A 20,917-nucleotide genomic window follows, 5' to 3' on the forward strand; every position below is an offset into this window, starting at 1 on the left:
CCTCTGCCTGTGTCTCTGCCTCTCTCTCTCTCTTCTCTGTGTATTCTCATGAATAAATAAATAAAACCTTTAAAAAAATAAAATAAAATGAGGAAACAGAGGCACAGAAAGGCTAAATTGTCTAAGATCCCACAGCCTAGTCAGTAGTTGAACCAGGTTTGTAACACAGGCAGGCTGGTTCCAAAGCCAGTTATTTAACTACCCTATACTGCTTTAAAATAATGCCCTTTAAAAAAAAAAATAATGCCCTTTATGGCAATAATGACAGAGCATTAATGTTGACAATTGCAGGCAGTCTAGGGGGAGAAATGTTTGGATTCCACCCCATCCAACACTAGTTTCTCTCATTTCTGAACTTCTTATACTCAACTTAAAATCAGTGTAACACAATTTGGCATCAAATTCTATCCCCTCTTCCATCCTGTTAGAGTAGCCTTCTCAACCATATCAGAAGTTGTCTAAGTGGGGCACTTGGCTGGCTCAGTTGGTAAAGCATGCAACTCTTGATCATAGGGTCGTGAGTTCAAGCTCCATGTTGATCATGGAACCTACTTAAAAAAAAAAAAAAGAATTGACTAAGAACTCATGTCCAGTTTTATCTCTCCCCTTGTCTGTAGCACCTGGTATGATGCACCATTTTTTGCTGACCAGATTCAGAAGTGGTAAACTGACTTTAGAAACCTACTTACTTGTGAATTTTAGATGCATTTAGCACTGGATTCTTGATGACATTACATTTTACCAGTTCCTGTCCTTTTGCAGTTTTAGATGTTTACCAGACACTCTCTTCCTTCGGTCACATCAGATATCCTTTTGTTGATCTTCACCACCCAAAGTCCACATTTCTTTTGCTAATCAAATTGATATGGGAACGCTCCCTTCCTGCAGCTGACAGCAGTTCTTGAAAATTTTTCCTTTTGAGCATGCTTCCAGCAAGCTCTTTCCTCTTTGACTTTTGTTCGCTTCCTAGAAATGCCCATGCTGGGACAAAATTACTTTATCCAGATGCCAGTGATTGAAAAGACATTCTAATTATCTGTTGATGATAAATCATCGTTTAGAAACCCATTTGTTGAGCTTGTGAATGTTCAAGGGGAAAGAGTGGTTTACCTAGTACCACTGAAATAAGCTTGGTATTTGGAAATGCTGTAGGCTTGAATACATTGAATTATAAATTGAATCATTACTAACTTAACCTCTGGGAGGTTTTCAGTGATTGTTTTATTCAGCTTTACTGACTACACTGCCCATAGCAACTCTGGCAATGATTCCCCTAGCGGCGTGAAGGGGCTGCCCAGCTGCAGAAATTCGTGATGGTTGCATTTGCCTGCAGAGTTTGGAAAGATCTAAGGTCTTTGGAGACTAGAAATGTGTTTTTTCCCTTGTCTTAACTGGCAGTATGAGCCTCTGGCATTTCAAAGTGCAAGTCATTAGTGTCCACCGGGGTGATGTTAATCTGTCTGTGTTTCAGTCTCAGGACATTTTCCAGTTGCTTCTGCCACAACAATCTCTGCCATCTCAGTGCCTCTGATGCCTCTTGTGAATTCAGAAAGCTCTGCAGCGCCAGCAGGACTTCACAAAAACCCATTGCCAACCAATCCTTATTCTCTTCTTCCTTTCAGTCATCTTTAAGTCTCAAAGCTTGTCTGAAAAGTAGGGCTTCTGCTTGGCATTTTCAAACGTGAGCCGAGAGAAACCTGTTATTGTTTTGTTTTTGTGTTTGTTTATGTACCTCTCAATAGGGAGGAGACTTTCTTTCTTTTGAATTTAGGGCTCAGGTCATGCAGTCTGGGGAACTTAAGCTGATGTTGTTCACATTTACATTCAAGAGAAACATAAGACTATAGGATGGAGAGAAGGAAGACGTGAGAATTGCCAGAAAGCAAACAAAACAAGGCACTTGAATGGTTGGAAGGAACTCAGGAAAAGCCAGAGGCTCCCAGGTGATGCTTGAAATGGGTGTGAGGGGTCAGAATTCTCAGGACATCCTATCCTCCTTCATCTCCCTGGAGTGACTAAGCTGAACCCCTGCTGCCTGAGCTATGGTTTGGTGGAGAGCCAAAAGGGGGAGGGTGCTCTCCTTTCATCAGATCGGTCCAGACTTCCCAGTGTGTTAATATGACATGGAGCCAAACCATACCAAAGAGCTAGTTGATGGTTGTTAAGAGCCTTGGCCCTTTATTTAATCATCAGAAAAACCAAAGCTCGTAGATGCTGGTAAAGTGCCAGATTAATTATTCAGAAACAAGTGCCTGGGATTGGACCAAGTATTGTCTCATTAACATGCAGTGTCCATGCTGGAGTCTGGTTAGAAAAGCCTCAGAGATGGCAGGAGGGGTCGATGGGAGGGAACCAGGAGGAAAAAAAATTAACTTTCCCTGTATTGTGCTGTGAAATCTCTTGGTATAATAGAATGCCATCCTTTCCATTACAGGATCCAATAATGTGCCCTGGCCCAGGCTCTGTTCTGGAATATGCAAGACAATTATTCTACCAGATTCTTGCACCTGTGCCCACAAACTTGGCCTTCTTACCTCTTATGATCTGTTGTGTCTAAGGTCAATCCTCCCACTTATATTCAGATCTCATCTCCTCTTGCCTTCTCAAGCACTTCACTCCTGAAATTCTTCCTTTTTTCTCCTGCACCATTAAGTTCCCATGTCTGCTAAATGATTCCCATCAGCATGCATTCTAATATATTTACCATCTTTTAAAAAACCCTTCAGGCTCTACTTCTCCTTCCAGCAACTCCCTGTTTTTTCCATCTTTATAATAAAATTCCTGATAGAGTTGTCTCTACTGGTCTTTTCTCAACCTCATCAGTTTCCGTTCACTCTTTTCTTTTTTTTTTAAGTTTTATTTATTTAAGTGATCTCTATACCCAACATGGGGCCGGAACTTATGACCCCAAAAATCAAGAGTTGGATGCTGTATTGATTGAGACAGCCAGGCACCCTGGTTTTCATTCACTCTTGAATCAGGCTTTTGTGGTAACACAAAATCACATTTTATTAATATTTTGTGTTGCCAAATCCAGAGGTGAATAGTCCTCCTAAGTCTGTCTTACCTGATTTCTCCCTTTTTCCAACCTCTAAACATTGTAGTAACATGGCCTTAGTCCTTAGATTCCTTCTCTCTTTGCCTTAGCAATCTCCTCTAGTCTCATGGCTTTATTTTTTGTCTTTTTTTTTTTTTAAAGATTTATTTATTTATTTATGATAGACATAGAGAGAGAGAGAGAGAGGCAGAGACAAAGGAGGAGGGAGAAGCAGGCTCCATGCCAGGAGCCTGATGTGGGACTCAATCCCGGGACTCCAGGATCGCGCCCTGGGCCAAAGGCAGGCGCCAAACCGCTGAGCCACCCAGGGATTCCCTAGTCTCATGGCTTTATATACCTTTTTTGTGATGATGACATCCAAATTCCTGTCTCCTCCAAGGTCCAGTCTCTAATTCCCACTTGGATAGAATCTAATAGAAGGGGTGCTTGAGCGGCTCAGTTGGTTAAGTATCTGACTCTTGATCTCAGTTCCCTTCTTGATCTCAGGATTATGAGTTTAAGCCCAATGCAGATTTGGAGCCTACTTAAAAAAAAAATTTAATAGAAATCTCTGACCCCAACTTTTTCTCCCACAGTCTTCTCTATCTCATTCATGGCTGTTCCATTCTCTAATTCCTTTGAGGAAAAACCTAAAAGTCACATTTTCCCTCCTCCTCTCTCCATGTATGCAATCCATCAATGAGCCCTGTCAACTCCACCATCAAGGCATACTATACTTGAGACCACTTTTTACCACCTGCATCATCACCTCCCTCCACCATCAGCTCTCACCTGAACTATTAGAATAGTCTCCTGCAGCCTGTTTTCTGCACAACAGCCAAAGTCATATTTAAAAACAAATATAATCATTTTAGGGTGGCTTAGCAGTTGAGTGTCTGCCTTCAGCTCAGGGCATGATCCTGGAGTCCCAGGATTGAGTCCCACATCAGGCTTCCTGCATGGAGCCTGCTTCTCCTTCTACTTGTGTCTCTGCCTCTCTCTGTGTGTCTCTCATGAATAAATGAATAAAATCTTTAAATATATATATATAATCATTTTATTCCCTAGTCAAAACCCTTATGGCTTTTCCATCACCCTTAGAACAAAATCTCACTGTGATTACGTGAGATCCTATATGATGTGGCCCCTGCTGTTTTCCAGCCCTACCATCTTGCTCCCTCTTGGTCCTTATTTCCATCCCAGTAGCCTTCCTGTGGTGTCTACAACATTTAAATTTGTCTATCTGATGTTGTATTTCCAGCTTTCACTCTATAATAACAGTATATTATTGATTGAGCTCCTACTACACGCAAGCCAGTTTGGTATTTTACATATTTAATTTTTTAACCGTGACCCCTCAACATAGATATTATTGTCTCTTTACAAAAGAAGAAACTGAGGCTCAGAGAGGTTAAGTATTTGCCCAAAGTAGCAGAGCTGGACAGTAACAGAATGGATTCACATTCAGGTGTGAATGTGAACTCACTTTAAATTTTAAGCTCTTTGCATTGCATAATGGCACTTCTTTGTGGCTGGGATGGACCAGTGAGGACTTCATGCCCTCAGTAAAATGTTATTTTTTAGGATGTGTGTGAGTGTATGTGTGCTGATGTCCTGGAGATGGCTTTAAGCTTTGGAAAGAGGTTGCTGAGGAAAATGATCCTGTTTGTAAACTCCTTGGCTCTGGAGGAAAGACATGCATGGTGGAGTAGAAGGAGGTACAGGATCTTCCCACCTGAGTGATGGAGCCCGCAGGGATGGGGAAACAAGCCCTGGGGGAGCGGCTGCAGTGAAGACTCTTTTGTTTCTAAATGCTAATAGTTCTGGATTCAAAATCTTTTCTCTCTTTGACTGGACCCAGAGATAATAAAACAAAAAACTTACAGCATATAATTTGGCATTTTACTGGTATGGTAGGCTCACAAAATTTTCTTCTCCCTGACAAGGCTCAGATAATTCTATCAAAATAAATCTCTGAAGGGAAAAAGCTTTCTTTTAAAGTCTATGAGAAGCCTTTTCAAGAACAAAAATAACACTTAAAACCGATATTCTGTGTATCTTCTTTTTCTTCTCTTTTTCAGAAGAAATTCTGCCCTTTCTGATAATAGAAAATAAAAAAATGTTAGTGGGGAAAATGTCAAAATTTGGCATGCTGTAGAGAGTGGAAATTTCTCCAACACTATACTTTGAATTTTAAAGAGTTTGGGGCACAGGTTGTTCAGGAGTTAGAGTTCCACATCCACTTGGTATTCTTTGCTAGTTGTCATGTCTGTGAATGGGTTCACTGTATTTGTACTCATTCATCAAACTTTGAGAACATGACTGTATTAGTCAGGGTTCTTCAGAGAAACAGAGCCAATGAGATATGTATACAGATATATGTACGTGGAGATTTAATATAGGAATTGGCTTATGGGATAATGGAGGTCTGATAGTCCTACAAGCTATTGTCAAGCAAGATGGAGAACCCAGAAAACTAATAGTATAATTCAGTCTAAATCTGAAAGCATGAGAACCATGGAAGCCAAATCCTAATCTCAGCCCCCAAGAATCAGGGGGCTGATGGTGTAAGTCCTGGTTCAAGTCCAAAGGCTTAAAAACCAGGAACTCTGATGTCCAAGGGCACGAGAAGGTGGATATCCCAGTTAAAGTAGAGAGCAAATGCACCCTTCTATCTTTTTGTTCTATTCAAGCACTCAGTGGATTGAATGATGCCCACATTGGTGAAGTCTATCTTCTTTACTCAGTCTACTGATTAAAATGCTAACCTCTTTGGGAAAAACCCACACAGATACATCCAGAAGTGTTTTACCAACTATCTTAGCATCCCTTAGCCCAGTCAAGTTGACACATAAAATTGGCATCAAAATAACCATTTCAAGAGCCAAGTATTTCAACATCTTCTTCAAATGATGTCTCTTATAAGTTACACTCTCAGGCTTTGTGGACACCTCTCTGCCCAAAATGTGCTTGATGAGAGATGGCCAGTTTTTGCAGGTGGATCATATAGCACAGTTAGGTAGATAAGCCAAACTTTGTATGCATTTCAGTATAGATACATTTACCATGTGTTTAACATGGGGTAGGTGGTATGAAGGCTACAGTGGGAAAGAGGAAGAGAGCAAAAACTTATTTATTAAGATCCTATTGGGTACCAAATAATTTACTGCATGTATAATTTTATGTAGGGTAAAGATGATTCCTCATAGTTAGAGAAGTGAGGCTCTAAAAGGCTAAGTACTTCACTCAAGCTAGGGAATGGAGGAGCTAAAATTGAAATCGAGAATGGTCTGATACTAAAACACATGCCCTCTCCATTGTACTACATCAGCACAGAATTAAAGTTGAGATTCCCTTCCAGATATTCTATGGTTCAAGATGAAATGCCACATTTGTCAAATAATAAATTCTGAATGAATTTGGAGAGGAAGAACTAAAAGTACTTGGTTTATCAGGAAGGTTTCATGGAGGAGGCAGGGTAGGAGCTGGGTCTTGAAATCTAGGTATGTTTTTTATGAACAGAAAAGAAAATTATAACAGGTGAGGAGAATTACAGTCTGGGAACCATCCATAAATGAGCTAAGATATAGAGGGGAGTGGCAGTGGCACGTGATGGGTGAAGAGGCAATTGCTCTTGCTGTTGCTGAAAGTAGGACAAAGAGGTGTGCTGGTATTATGAAAGTAGGACATAGGGGTGTGCTGGTATTATGATCAGAGCCAGGTAGAGTTGTAAGCAGAGAGATATGGGGAAGAAGGGATAGATTATGTGCTTTCAGAGGGGGAAATTTTGTAATTGACTAATACATGATAGAACTCAGTGTAGGTAAATTTTCTGCATACATTGGAATATGTAAATGATAATTTTGTTCTGCAGGAAAGCATAGTAAAAATTAAAGTTACTCTTCAGATAGGAAAAGAATACAAACAACTATGGCCATTGTGGCATAAGTGCTCTCAAGGACTTTAATTGACTATTGTTATTTCAGAGTTAAGAGAAACAGCCATGTTTACCTAGCACACAGTGATGCGTCAGCACCATGGACAGCGATGCCATGGCCACATGCTGCATCCCCAGGCAAAGGCGTTTAGATTTGATGTAGTAGATCTGTCACAGCAAACCACTGGAATGGAATCTTTTAGTGAATTTCAAAAAACTAATCTTTCTACCAAGTTTCCCTTTCTTTGTATTCCCATCAGGGAGAGATGAGCCCCATAATCTTAGAGACTTGGTATGCAGATGTATGCATATGTGCCTGCATACACACACAAAAACCCAGTTTTCAGACAATTGAAACGAACTCATTTTATGAAGATTGAGGACCCTAGAAGACGAAAATAGGGAGATTTTAAAATGTCACTTTTTGGGGCAGCCCTGGTGGCTCAGCGGTTTAGTGCCGCCTTCAGCCCAGGGTGTGATCCTGGAGTCCTGGGATCAAGTCCCATGTTGGGCTCCCTGCATGGAGCCTGCTTCTCCCTGTGTCTCTGCCTCTCTCTCTCTCTGTATCTCTCATGAATAAATAAATAAAATCTTTAAGAAAAATAAATAAATAAAATGTCACTTTTTCCATTCTCAACTTAACTTTCCCTGACATAGGACTCAGTTGCCCATTATACTGAGCACCCTATGACCAGTCTGTTATCTCTAGTCTGAGGTCTCCAGCTTGCCTCTTGCTGAGGCTCAAGAAAGAAAAGGAGAAAAAAACTGCAGAGGCTGGACGGACTAATTCTAAGAGTGTATTTTGATTTTTTCTTTCCATGTTCTTAATTCTCATCTGTGAACTTCTCGATGAGGCTTAGCGGGAGGTTGAGCCTAGATGACATCTCAGGTCTGGAGCCAGCGTAGGATGGTAATCTTTGCCTAAGAGAGGGGGAAAAAGATGGAAAAAGAATTGTAAAGGGATTTAAAATCTATAAAAAGCATCTACAGCACATCTTTTTTAAAAGAGGAGACAAAAAAAAAAAAAAAAGAGGAGACAATTCTGTCACTGAAGGACATTACCAATTTTTTTCTCTTGGTGGAGACATTAACACAATTCTGCTGTAATTACTTCCTGATAACAAACTGTCAGTGGATAATGCAGACTTATTGTTCTATGTCTTTGGCATAGCATTCACAGGCTCTTCTCCCAGAAGACCGTTATTAATGATTATCGTCCATTGGAAGGTTCTACTTTTTGTCTAGTGCTTTGCCCATTCAGATTGTATGGGCCTCCAAACCATAATTCTGACTGTTTCCTTGTGCCAGGCATGCCCCAAACATTTCTCACTTTTGTCTCTTCCTGTAGATTTTACCCATCTTTTAAGCCGTTAGTTTTCCTAGGCTTTTTCTAATCCCCTGACTAAATAAGGAGCCTTAACACTCAAAAGCACCTACAGTATATAGCTTTGCATATTGGTACTTTGTGCATTTGGATTATCTCTCTTCCACTGGATTGTAAATTTTTTCAGAGTAATAATTGTGACTTATGGTGTATGTACCACAGGGCAGCCCATAATCATTGCTGAGTTTAATTATTTGGGAAAATTCTGTCAGGCTGCATTTGTGTACCAGTCCTCCAATTAGACCTTTGACATAAACTATGAAGGTTGAATATCGCTTAGAAGTGAAGATAAAACAGATAGGACCTGAGTGGATTGCCACTCGTCACCCCATTCTCCCTCCTCCCTTGAATTCCTTTGTAGCAAAGAGAATGCAGTGTTGGATTCTTCATTTAATCATCATTGTGGTTTTTGAGGCTCATAAAAATTAACTTTACCTTAATGCTTTTCTCAAATGCCACTTGACAACAGTGTACAGGTATTTTACATAACTACTGTATATTGGAGGTATCTTCAATAGAGTGTAGTGATCAAAATCCAGATCATAATTATATCCCGTCAGTGTTTCCATTATAAGCTCCTCTCTGGTAAGGTTTGTTGCTCATTTATTTAATTTGTATCAGGCTTCAGCCTGACATGTAAGTTCTCAGTCCCACTATAATGTAGGGAATCTTTTTCTGCCTCAAAACATACATTTTAATCAGTATAGCAATTCTGTATGTGGAATACTGTGTTTCTCGGCCAGAGAAGCAGGCTGAAGTGTCTATACAGGACATTCATATTAACACTGGATATTCCTATCATTTTACCTGCTGGGGGCAACTCTGATGGTCAAGGCTACTGTACTGCGCAGGGTCCCCTGTGAGCAATCCTGTGGATTGGGTGTCATCCCTAAACACATGACACAAGGACTCTCAAGAACATGAGTGAGTGTTTATCACTTTGAATTCTCATGTTAAAATGCTAATGACAAGGGAAACAAAACATTTCCCAGCCAGGATGTTTGACTTCCTTTTACCTACTGACCTGCACTAGCAGTGGATCCTCAAGAGAACTGGAGACTCTTTGTCCCCTATCCCAGAGGTCAGTCTTATTTTCTTTCTTCCAGGTTTGCCTCAGCCTTCGGAGACCCAAATTTATTGCCACTACACTCCTAATTCTGAAAACTTTGTACCTGGCAGCGTTGAAGGTTAAAGAGGGAAGTACTTGCTCCTCACAAGTCTACTTTAGGGTGGAGGACATTTCCCACATCTGGCCCACCCCCACCCACAACTAATCTCTATTCTTCTTGATATTCTGAGTTTTTTTAGACATCTCTGGTGGATTTTTACTTTTCTTATCTTTATGTTGAATTTTCCTGGGATACTTTTGTGATATTAAAGGGTAGAGAGAGGCAGGGACTGGAAGAATGGAGAGAAGGTAAAACTGAAGCTGTTTCTTTTGATTCTCAAATTTTGCTGTGGGAATTCCTCCCAGAAAACTTTCTATTTAGAAACTTCCTGCTTGGGGAATTCTACCAAAAGACTTACTCTGTAGCTCAGGCCAATTACTTATTTGCCCTCTTTCTTTGTGGTGTGTGAGGGGATTCATTGTTTAATGTGCTTAACAAACACTTACCGAGCCAGCAAGAGGAATACAAGCCATATCCATTTGTTGCTCACCATATCCATTTGTTGCTCACAAACTGGCCATGGTAATAAACAGTTAAACAAACACTGGCACTATCAACAAGGAAACATAAGTCCATGGAACACCTGGGTGGTTCAGTGGTTAAGTGGCTGCCTTCAGCTCAGGGCGTGGATCCTAGAGTCCCGGGATTGAGTCGCACATCAGGCCTCCTCCATGGAACCTGCTTCTCCCTCTGCCTAAGTCTCTGCCTCTCTCTGTGTGTCTTTCATGAATAAATAAATAAAATCTTCATTTTTAAAAAATAAAATCTTAAAAAAAAAAAAAAAAAGAAGTATAAGTCCAGAGGGGCTCTGAATGGGGAAACTTTAAAGTTGGTTTTCCAGAAGAATTATCATTTTAGCTAAGGTCTGAAAGTGATAAGAGGTTACCTGGCAAGAGAAAGAGAATATGCAATCCAGGCAGAAGTCCTGTGTAATAAAAATGGTCTAATTGGAAGGCTACATGTGTTTTGTTAAAGCTCAACAATGACATAGCAGTTGTTTAGAAGTTAGATCTCTTAAAGAGATTTTGCATTTTATCAGTGCCCTTCACCCAAACACAAGCAGGGACACACATACAGTTGAATAAGTTGTGTTTATTGTTGCAGGGAAGGAAAAAACACACCATGGGAAACCATGGGATGTCTCAGTAAGAGGGTATTAGAAAGAACCTACTTGGTTTGGATTTGAGCTTTAGTTGGGTAATTTAGGGGAGGATCTAAGGAAATAAGGGCTTACTCTGGATTGGGTGCTACTAGAAAATGGGGCAGTTCTATGATTGGGCATCGCAATAAATCTTATCTATGAAGGGAGCTAAATCAAAGCTAAAGCAGTCAAGCGTATCAGCCAATAGAGTGAGATATATGGTATTTGGTGTTGTGCAGGGGCCATGTCTGAAGTGGATGTTCAGCAAGATGTTTATGTCCAACAAGAGAACAATGTAGCTTAGTTGTATCACATCAGTTTGTAATACATTGAACCTACTGCATTCAATCTGTTTCTGGAGATTGGGTGCTGCCTTTTTTTTTTTTCCCCTCACTGTCATCATTTAGAATGGCTGGTTCAGAACATGCCACCCCATACCTTACTGCTTTGACATATTATTTTGTGCTGAAGTCACTTCAGGAGCAGCAGGTTCAGGAAGGGCTCTCTGACCTCCCCCTTTCTACCTAAATCAGGTCATAAAATTTCCTCTCCTTGTATCAAGAAGAGAAGAACATTTTTATCACAGGAGACTGGGAATCAATGCCAAAATGAATCTATACAAACAAACGTAAAGTAACCCTAATTTTCCATCAGTTTCCTTCATGTGCTTCTTAGTCACTCTCCCACAATTTACTGCCCCTAGCCCTTTTGTCTTGTCACCTCTCCACAAATTTGTAATTTCTTTGTTTAAAAAGTATATAAGATCTCAGTTTTTACTGCTGCTTTGGGTCTTCATTTTCCATATATAGTATCCTGTGTGCACATAAAAAAACTAAATAAGATGTGTGTGCTTTTTTCCTATGAATCTATCTTATGCCAATTTAACTCTTGGGCCCAGCCACAGAACCAAAAAAAAAGTAGAAGGGAATTTTTCCTCAATAATTATTTTATTTTTCAATTTTTTTCCTGCAAAAAAAAAATTGGTTTTTAAGCAACACTAATTTAAGAAGAAATATTCCCTATAGGCAATGCATCAGACAGCCCATTGCTGCCTCCACCCAGTATAACCTGTTCTTATTATTCCACTCTTGCTTCACCACTGCTTGTCTGTTGAGTAGGAATGGTTCATTCTGTTGGATCAAGGGTTGAAGGGTATGAGGAAGTAGATGACAGAGGTTGGTTGCGAAGGGCTTAATCAATTTTTTTTAAAGATTTTATTTATTTATTCATAGACATAGAGAGAGAGAGAGAGGCAGAGACACAGTCAGAGGGAGAAGCAGGCTCCACGCAGGGAGCCCGATGTGGGACTCGATCCCCGGTCTCCAGGATCACACCCCAGGCTGCAGGCGGCGCCAAACAGCTGCAGCACCGGGGCTACCCTCAGGGCTTAATCAATTTAAGGCAATTAAACTACATCTCAATGCAGAACCATTGAAAGATTTTAACTGAGGATTACCAACTTGTAGAAATTTGTGCTTATTGGGGAGGATGTTGAAACTAGAGGAACCTTTTGCAATAATTCAGGCAAGAGATAATGATGTGTTGAACTAAGGCACTGGAGACGTGAGTACAGATTTGAGAGAGGGTGAAAAGTAGAATCAGCACGCCTTAGTGGTTGGTACAATATAGATGAGAGGGTCTCAAGGATGACTTCTTAAGTAGGAGGGTTGTTAGTGAACCTATTCTCCAAGCCAGGGTGCTCTAGTAGCCAGGGTTTGGGTTGAGGTGGGAGAAATGATTAGCTCAATTTCAAATACATTAAAGTTCCCATGGGACATTCAAGAGAAAGTGTCTATTGAGCAGTGGGTAACAGAGTCAGGATCTCAGAAGAGAACTCTGAACTGGAGAAACATTTAATTAATTCATTAAACAACTATTGTTTTTGCATCTCCTCCTATATACCACCCATAGCCTCAATGATAGTATACTATAGTATAGAGTACTATAATATATAAGTGAGTAAAATGAAATTCCTATCTTTACTGATTACTAAGTCAGATGGTGATAGATTCTAGGGAGAAAAAATCAATCAGAGACAGGGGATTTGGAGAATTAGTAGAAGACAAGGTCAAAAAGGCAGGTTTAGATTTAATTCCTCTGCTCTAGGAATCTATGAGAAATGCACATTCTCAGACTTCTTAAGAGATGTCCAAAATCCAGTCTCTGATGGCGTGGTCCTATCTATTTAGATCCAGATCAGAGTCTACTCTGGTGTTTGCCAAACTCCCCAGACATCTTGTCATCAAGATGTCTGGAAAATACTGATCTCTTCCTTTTCTTTAGAAGGGCAGGTTTATATTAGATATTTTAATAAGTGGCTTAAGGGTACCTGGCTAGTGGTTGGGGAAAAGAATAAAGCTAGATCACTCTATCAAGATAAAATTCTGATGAGTCAAAGATTTAACCATAGAAACATGGATCCACAAAAAGTAGTAGAGGAAAATAGGTGAAATTTTTAAAATGTAATCTGCAATAGAGAAGATTTTGAACTTTCTAAATTTCATAATATAAAACCATTAGATAGGAAGGAAAAGATTGATATTTATACTTGGAGGTAACAAATTTCAAAACATGTAAATAAAAAAATGACCATAAGGTTAAAACAAACTTGAAAAATATTTGCAACCCAATGGCAGACAGTTGTGCTAAATTGTTAAGAAAAAGACAAAACAGTCTTATTAAAATGGGGAAAGGATATGTATCAAAAGATAGTTTACAGAAAAAGAAATACAAATGTGAAATCTCAGAATTAAAGAAAAGTATATCAAACCAATGAGATATTAGGTTTTTGTTTTATTTGTTTCTTTTGTTTTTTTGTCTACCAGGGGGCTGTCTCACTCAATTAGTCCTTTAGGCTTCTTTCTTTCTTTCTTTCTTTCTTTCTTTCTTTCTTTCTTTCTTTCTTTCTTTCTTTCGATTTTATTTATTCATTCATGAGAGACACAGGCAGAGAGAGAAGCAGGCTTCCTGCAAGGAGCCAGATGTGGAACTCAATCCTGGATCCCAGGATCACGCCCTAAGCCAAAGCCTAAGACACTCAACCCCTGAGCCACCCAGGTGTTCCTGTCCTTTAGACTTCTTTACTAATGTATATTTCTAAGACCAAGAAGAAAGCAAGTTTTTAAAGGTTTATTTATTTATTTATGATAGACAGAGAGAGAGAGAGAGAGAGAGGCAGAGACACAGGAGGAGAGAAAAGCAGGCTCCATGCTGGGAGCCCGACACGGGACTTGATCCTGGGACTCCAGGACCGCACCCTGGGCCAAAGGCAGGCGCTAAACCGCTGAGCCACCCAGGGATCCCTGAAAGCAAGGTTTTCAGTTTTTTTCTCACTTTAACATTTGCTGTTGCCATTTTATTTATTTTTTAAAAAATTTATTTATTTGACAGAAAAAGAGGGGGAGAGAGAGAGAAAGAGAGAGAGAAAGAGCAGACAGAAGGAGAGGGAGAAGCAGACTCTCTGCTGAGCAGGGAGACTAATGCGGGGCTTGACCCTAGTACTCTGGAATAATGACCTGAGCCGAAGGCAGCTGCTTAACCAACTGAGCCACACAGGGACCCCTGTTGTTGCCTTTTTAAATCACATCACTTGAATGCCTTGATTGTTGTTTTTTTTTTAATTATTTTTTATTATTTATTTATGTAGTCATACAGAGAGAGAGAGAGAGAGAGAGAGAGAGGCAGAGACACAGGCAGAGGGAGAAGCAGGCTCCATGCACCGGAAGCCCGACGCGGAATTCGATCCCGGGTCTCCAGGATCGCGCCCTGGGCCAAAGGCAGGCGCCAAACTGCTGCGCCACCCAGGGATCCCGCCTTGATTGTTCCATACATCTGGGTCACATTATATTCAAAATTATATTTTGAGGAGTATTATATATCTGCAAACAGATGCTCTGTCTGGATCGGTGGGGTGACCACTTTAGGTTTCCTTAAATTTCCAAACAGGCAGTGATTCTCAAAGTGTGGTCCCCAGACTAGGCAGCAACAGGATTACCTGGGAATTTGTGAGACATACAGATTCTCAGGCTTCTTCCCAGGCCCACTAAATCAGAAATTCTGGGGTTGAATTATATCAGTCTATGTTTTAACAAGCCTCCAGGTGACCCTAATACCACCTTAAGTTTGAAAACCACTGCCTAGGAGAATCTTGGTGCTATCTTAAACTTGGCCAGTCATGTCGTCATATAGGTCTGCACTTAAATGGCAACTTACAATACTTGTGTTTGGGAATATAACCTTGAATTCACTATTACTTATTACTACTTTCTATAGATATTGCCAGATTGTCTTCCAAAACAGGTGCACTAATTTGCATTGATGAATAACTGTTTCCCTATGTCCTTAGTCAGTGCTGATCCAAAATTCAGCTTAGGTAAATAATTATGGGAGTTGTCTGCAGCACTTCATTCAAGACTTAATGTTCTGAATTTACCCATGAATCTGAGTTAGGATGGTGGCTTCCAAAAGTGGTCTGCTGAACCTCAGAGGCAGCCAGGATGGGTGGGTATGGACAGGAGGTGGAAGAAACATGGCTTTGCTTTCCCTTTCAACCAGAACTGTTCCAGCTAGATTGATTTTAAGAGTTGGGACTCCACATGAGACTTCATTTTTTTTTTTTTTTTTTGAGACTTCATTTTTTAACAAAGGCTGCTGTTAAAGAAAGTTTGAAAGCTTTGGTTTCGAGGCTTGGTTGTCATAATCCAGAGTGCCTGGAATACATCATTTTGGCCCTCCATATGTTTACTTTTTTAAAAATCTAATTCATCAATATTGAGAGACTATATATATATTTTTTATTTATTTTATTTTTTTAATTTTTATTTATTTATGATAGTCACACACAGAGAGAGAGAGAGGCAGAGACACAGGCAGAGGGAGAAGCAGGCTCCATGCACCGGGAGCCCAACGTGGGATTCGATCCCAGGTCTCCAGGATCACGCCCTGGGCCAAAGGCAGGCGCCAAACCGCTGTGCCACCCAGGGATCCCAATATTTTTAAACAACCTGGGTCGTTCAGTCGGTTGGATGGCTGACTCTTGGCTTCAGCTCGGGTCATGATCTCATGGGTCGTGGGATCAAATCCGGGGTCAGGCTCTGCACTCAGAGGGGAGTCTGCTTGAAGGTTCTCTTCCTCTGCCCCTCCCTGTGCTTGAGCGCCCCCCCCCCTTTCTCAAATAAAATACAGAAGTCTTACCTGTAGAACAACATTGTTGTATTTACTGATATATTGTGAGGATGCTCCACCATAACAAAGTGCAGTGTCCCCTTTATGACGACCACTGGGACAAAATGCTTATGTCTCAGAACCATAAATTTTGTGCTTCTATAGAATAAATTGTTTACTTTTATTTCAGGAACACAGTGAAACATATGCATTATTCTGTTTTTCTTTTTGCACTAACTGCAGGAAATCTCAGAGCCAAATTTTATGTTCTACTTTGTTTACTTCCCTTGCTCCATACCCTTTGCCTAGATTTTCTGTTAATTTTTCAATGTATATTTTAGTGAGATATCTTAAATTCATTTTCAGATAAAGTGGAGTGTGAGTAAATAAGTAAATAGGCAATTATTAGCATTTGAATAGTAGTGGAAGTTGAAGCAGTGAGTGAGATCACCCAGGAGAGTGGGCAAATGGGAAGAGACAAAGGCCAAGGACAAAACCCCTCAGAATAGCAAATCTATGTGTTTGGCTAAGGAAGGAGAAACCAGAAAAAGAGAATCAGCCAAAGAGAGCACTTCAAGAAAGAGGAAGTGGTCAATGGTGTCTAAGAGTAGAACGAGATCACATAAGATAAAAACTGAAAAATGGTCATTGGATTTAGCAACAAGGAAGTCAGTGAGGACCCCCATAAGAATTTCTGCAGAGGTGTGTAGAGATTGGCTACATGGTATGGGTTGACAGCATGGGTTGAGAAGGGAGTGGGAAATGAAGTAATACCAATAGACCTCGCAAAAGGTTGGCTAAGAAAAGAATTAGAGAAGAAGGTGGCTAAATGGGATCTAAGATGGGAACAGCGCAGTTTATCATATTTTTTAAAGATAGGTAAATAAAGGGGCGCCCCTCACCCCGCTTGCATGCTCTCTCTCTCAAATAAATAAATAAAATCTTCCTAAAAATAAAGATAGGTAGATACAAATATGTTTGCATGCTGAAGGGAAAGCTCCAGTAGGGTGAGAGAGGTTAAAAGTACAGAAAAAGAGAAAAGACGGCAATTGGTGGAGGAAGATCCCGGCAGAGTAGGAAAGGGTGAAATCCAGGGAATCCGTTCCTAAGCCTGGCAATGGGTGGAGGCTTATAGAGAGGAGGGAGGATGCAGGTCATTGCAGCTGGGGTATCAGGGAAACATTTGTGCTCCCAAATTAAAACCACAGTAGGGACACCTGGGTGGCTCAATGGTTTAGCGTCTGCCTTTGGCTCAGGTCGTGATCCCAGGCTGGGATCGAGTCCCGCATCAGCCCCCCGACAGGGAGCCTGCTTCTCCCTCTGCCTATGTCTCTGCCTCTCTCTCTGTGTCTTTCATAAATAAACAAAATCTTAAAAAATAAAATAAGACCACTTAGTAAATAAAACATGCTTACGAAACAGATGAAAAGTACATCCTAATATTTAAATCGAGTGAAATATAGACAGGATAAAAGAATGGCAGCTTCAAAAGAGGAAAATTTGGAAATGAGATGATAGACCCAGGAAAGAATTTGAAATAAAGGGAAAGATTTATTTCAGAAATGAAGACTAAATTAGGAAAACTCGAAAGAGAAGAAGCACAATAGACAAACACATGACCAGAGAGAAAGAGTAAAAAGGAAGAAAGATATTTTTTTAAAAGGCCAAAACAAAGTAAAAACATAAAAATATCTCCTGTGGGAGAGGAAGAAGATAGAGCGGGAGGACCAGGGATAGTTAGAATTCTCTGAATATACATTATTCTGTAGATTTGACTTTGCAACCTTCTAAGTATGTTATGCAGCTATAAAACAAAATAATATTTAAAAAGCAATCTTGAAAATAAAGTAGGAAACAGACACACACATATTAGTTTGATTTAATCTCTGTAAAGATTTCAGTGTTCAATCCTAGTAAAGTCCTTCCTGTTTCAATCTTGTTTGTTCCTTTGGAAAGTCAAAGAATATTTGAACACTTTCCTCATCCTAGACTTTTTGCACTGCAAGGGAGTGAACAGAACTTCTCTTCCCCTGGGCCAAGTGAGCACCATTCCCCTTCGCCTTTCTCTGAGGTCCAGTTTTAGCTTGCTTCCCAAACTTTTCATTGATACTTTACAATTTTGTTGAGATTCCCTAGGTTCAAGGCTAAGATAGAGATGGGTCTGATTCATGGCAGGAGCATTTAAATTTGGCTTTCTCTCAGACTGACCTGAGACAAGGGCATCACCAGGAGATGAAAGAGTAATTAAAGTGGCTTGGAAATTGCCAGAACTGGGGATATCCCAGGACATACAAGTTTTTATATGGGTATTGCTTTTTCTCTTAGCAGTTTGTTTGTCAAGACCCCAAGTAATTTGGCAAAAGAACACTCCCTCCAAGCTAAATCCTCTGGGTTACAAGAGATGATATGCGGCCTGCCTTCAGAGAACTTACAGTTTAGTGGGGGGAGAAATGGCCCCCCACATGAAACCAAGAACAGAGCCCAGATTTAAACTGAAAATAATCACACTTCAGCATTGTTGACTTGTCCCCTATATCTTCCAAGTAGGAAAGGTCATCAGTTGCCAGGGAGTTACTGTGTGGTGTCCCTGGCCCCCCACTGGAACTAACATGTATAGATAGACATGTAACTGATGAGACAGCCATCTAGAGAGAAGCTAGATGGGCAGAAGATGGCTGGTGGAGCACCCTCCGAAACACCCTTAGCCTAAAATGGAATCCCCCGGCACCCACACCCCAGGTAGATGAAATCAGGCAGAAAAAGAGAAAAACAGTGATTTTCCTGGAATCTGGAAGACAGGCTGAGGTAGATGGAGGATATAGAAGAGGATGAAATCCTTGGAGGGGACTTCAGGTAGGACAACTGACATTTATCATCTCACTTAACCAATAAACTTGTGAGCCCAGTTGCATCTTCCCATTTTGCAAATAGGAAACAATCACAGAGGGATCCCTGGGTGGCGCAGCGGTTTGGCGCCTGCCTTTGGCCCAGGGCGCGATCCTGGAGACCCGGGATCGAATCCCACATCGGGCTCCCAGTGCATGGAGCCTGCTTCTCCCTCTGCCTGTGTCTCTGCCTCTCTCTCTCTCTATGTGACTATTATAAAAAAAAAAAAAAAAAAAAAAAGGAAACAATCACAGAAAAGTAGCTAGGCTAAAATAAAGAATTTGCTTAAGATCCAGCTAGTTTTTAAAGCTATGAGCCTTTCATCTGCGATAGCAGTCATCCCTCTTTCCCTTAGGAGATCCTTGGTATCTCGTGTGGCATCTGTGGGCAGGAAAACACTTGCCATAGGAGCGATAGGAAGCCAGGAAGCAGCAGCAGTTCCTCCAGCTAAGTTGGGAGCTTCACTGATCCATTTCCCCTCCTGCTTTTATGGGATCACTAGGCATCAGAGACCTTTACCTCACAGGTGTCATAGGTTGGGGCCACCAGGAAGCAGATTCCAAGGTGGGGTTTAGCAGCCAGTTGATTTATTAGAGAGTGCTCTTGGGTGTGATAACCTATGAGAGAAGAAATGAGGAGTGGGTAAGAGAGAAATTGGGTGGTGATACTATCCCAATAAAGGTGTTTGCCAACCACACAGGGAACTCTGGCACCAGGATGCCCCCCCCCCCCTACGTGTCCCAGATTGGACTGGTCTTTGTACCCTGGCATTGATCAGTAATTGCATGCCAGCTACCCCTGGAAGGAAGTGTGACTTTGTTGAGGAGGGGCAGTTTTCAAGGCTAACAGCTGAAGGCGAAATTTAGCAGCTTTCCCAGCTGCTGGCGGAGCAAGTCCTTCCTGAACGGGATGTGGATAACACATCATAGCACCCACTAAAACTCCCCAGAATTGTGGAGGTTCAGCCAAAGTCAAGACTTTAGCCCAGGGACACCTGGGTGGCTCAATGGTTGAGTGCCTGCCTTCAGCCCAGGGCGTGATCCTCGAGTCACTGGATCAAGTCCCACATCAGGCTCCCTGCATGGAGCCTGCTTCTCCCTCTGCCTCTCTCTCTGCCTCTCTCTCTCTCTCTCTCTCTCTGTCTCTCTCCCCCCACCTCTCTGTGTGTCTCTCATGAATAAATAAAATAAAATAAAATAAAAAAGACTTTAGCCCAAATGATTATTGTCCCATTCTGTCCATTGACTTATTGGTCTCTATCTGCTCATCTTAGTTTATCTCAAATCATGGCAAACCTTCCAGAGTAATTGAAATGCAAAGAGAAGAGTTGTTGTCTGGAAGAATATGCCAGCTGACTGGAGAGAAGGGCAAAAGAGAAAATTATAGAACAACTCCATTGTCATGGTTGGTTGGCTTACAGTGGGGATGAAGTCAGAACCGTGTGATGGATCCACTTCAGGTCATTGAGAATGGCTGGTGAGCAGGTGCCATATCAGTTCTGGATCAGATTTAAAGGTCATCCATGGTTCTTCTATCTACTGTTCATTTTAGTTGTATCAAGAAATCACTGGGGGTGGGGGAGTGGTGAAGTGAGGAACATGCCCTCCAGCCTTGACCAGCTTTATTCTCCTCAGCTGCTTCTCAGGCCCACACTGTTGTAATCCAGGGCCTTTAGTACAGGCTGAGAGATAAAGAAGGAGGAAGAAAATATCTTTTAAAAATGAAGATAATATTCCCATTTTCTGCTCACCCTGGAGGCTTATTTTGAAAATCACAGTGATTTAACTTGTTAGCAGTTTAATTCACTTTTAAAAGATTAACCAGACTAATTATTCATCAGATTTCACCATCTTTGTCAGCCTCAATAAGGATCCTTTGTTACAATGATTAATGTGTTTTAATTGCAACTTCTCTCAGAGCAATAATTCGATCGTACAGTATTTGCCGAATCTATGGAAATCTTGGAAATGCTTTGACAGCTGAGCTATTCTTGGGAAATGAAAGTAAAGGAATATATATAACTAACAAAAAGTGTTTTATAGCATATCATTAATATGGATTTTCCCTCTCTGACAGACCCTGCTCTACTTCAGTCTGTGAAGCCACTTACCGTGCACATCAGTTTGCCATCCAGGAGCTCTCAGGAGGTGGAGATCAGTTAACACAGCTTATGACTTTCTCTGAGAGGGTGCCCTCAAAC

The 20,917-nt window shown here is 40.9% G+C and overlaps 1 long non-coding RNA gene across 1 annotated transcript; it reads right to left on the minus strand.

Annotated features, from left to right (window-relative positions):
- Positions 1-6,986: 6,986 nt before the first annotated feature.
- Positions 6,987-20,917, minus strand: LOC121490721. The gene is made up of 4 exons (XR_005987753.1): positions 20,828-20,917; positions 20,136-20,398; positions 19,237-19,334; positions 6,987-7,895 (listed from the first exon to the last, which is right to left on the minus strand). It is a non-coding gene; the product is annotated as an uncharacterized LOC121490721 (long non-coding RNA).

Source organism: Vulpes lagopus, chromosome 5, assembly GCF_018345385.1.
Source record: "Vulpes lagopus strain Blue_001 chromosome 5, ASM1834538v1, whole genome shotgun sequence".
Taxonomy (NCBI): Eukaryota; Metazoa; Chordata; class Mammalia; order Carnivora; family Canidae; genus Vulpes; species Vulpes lagopus.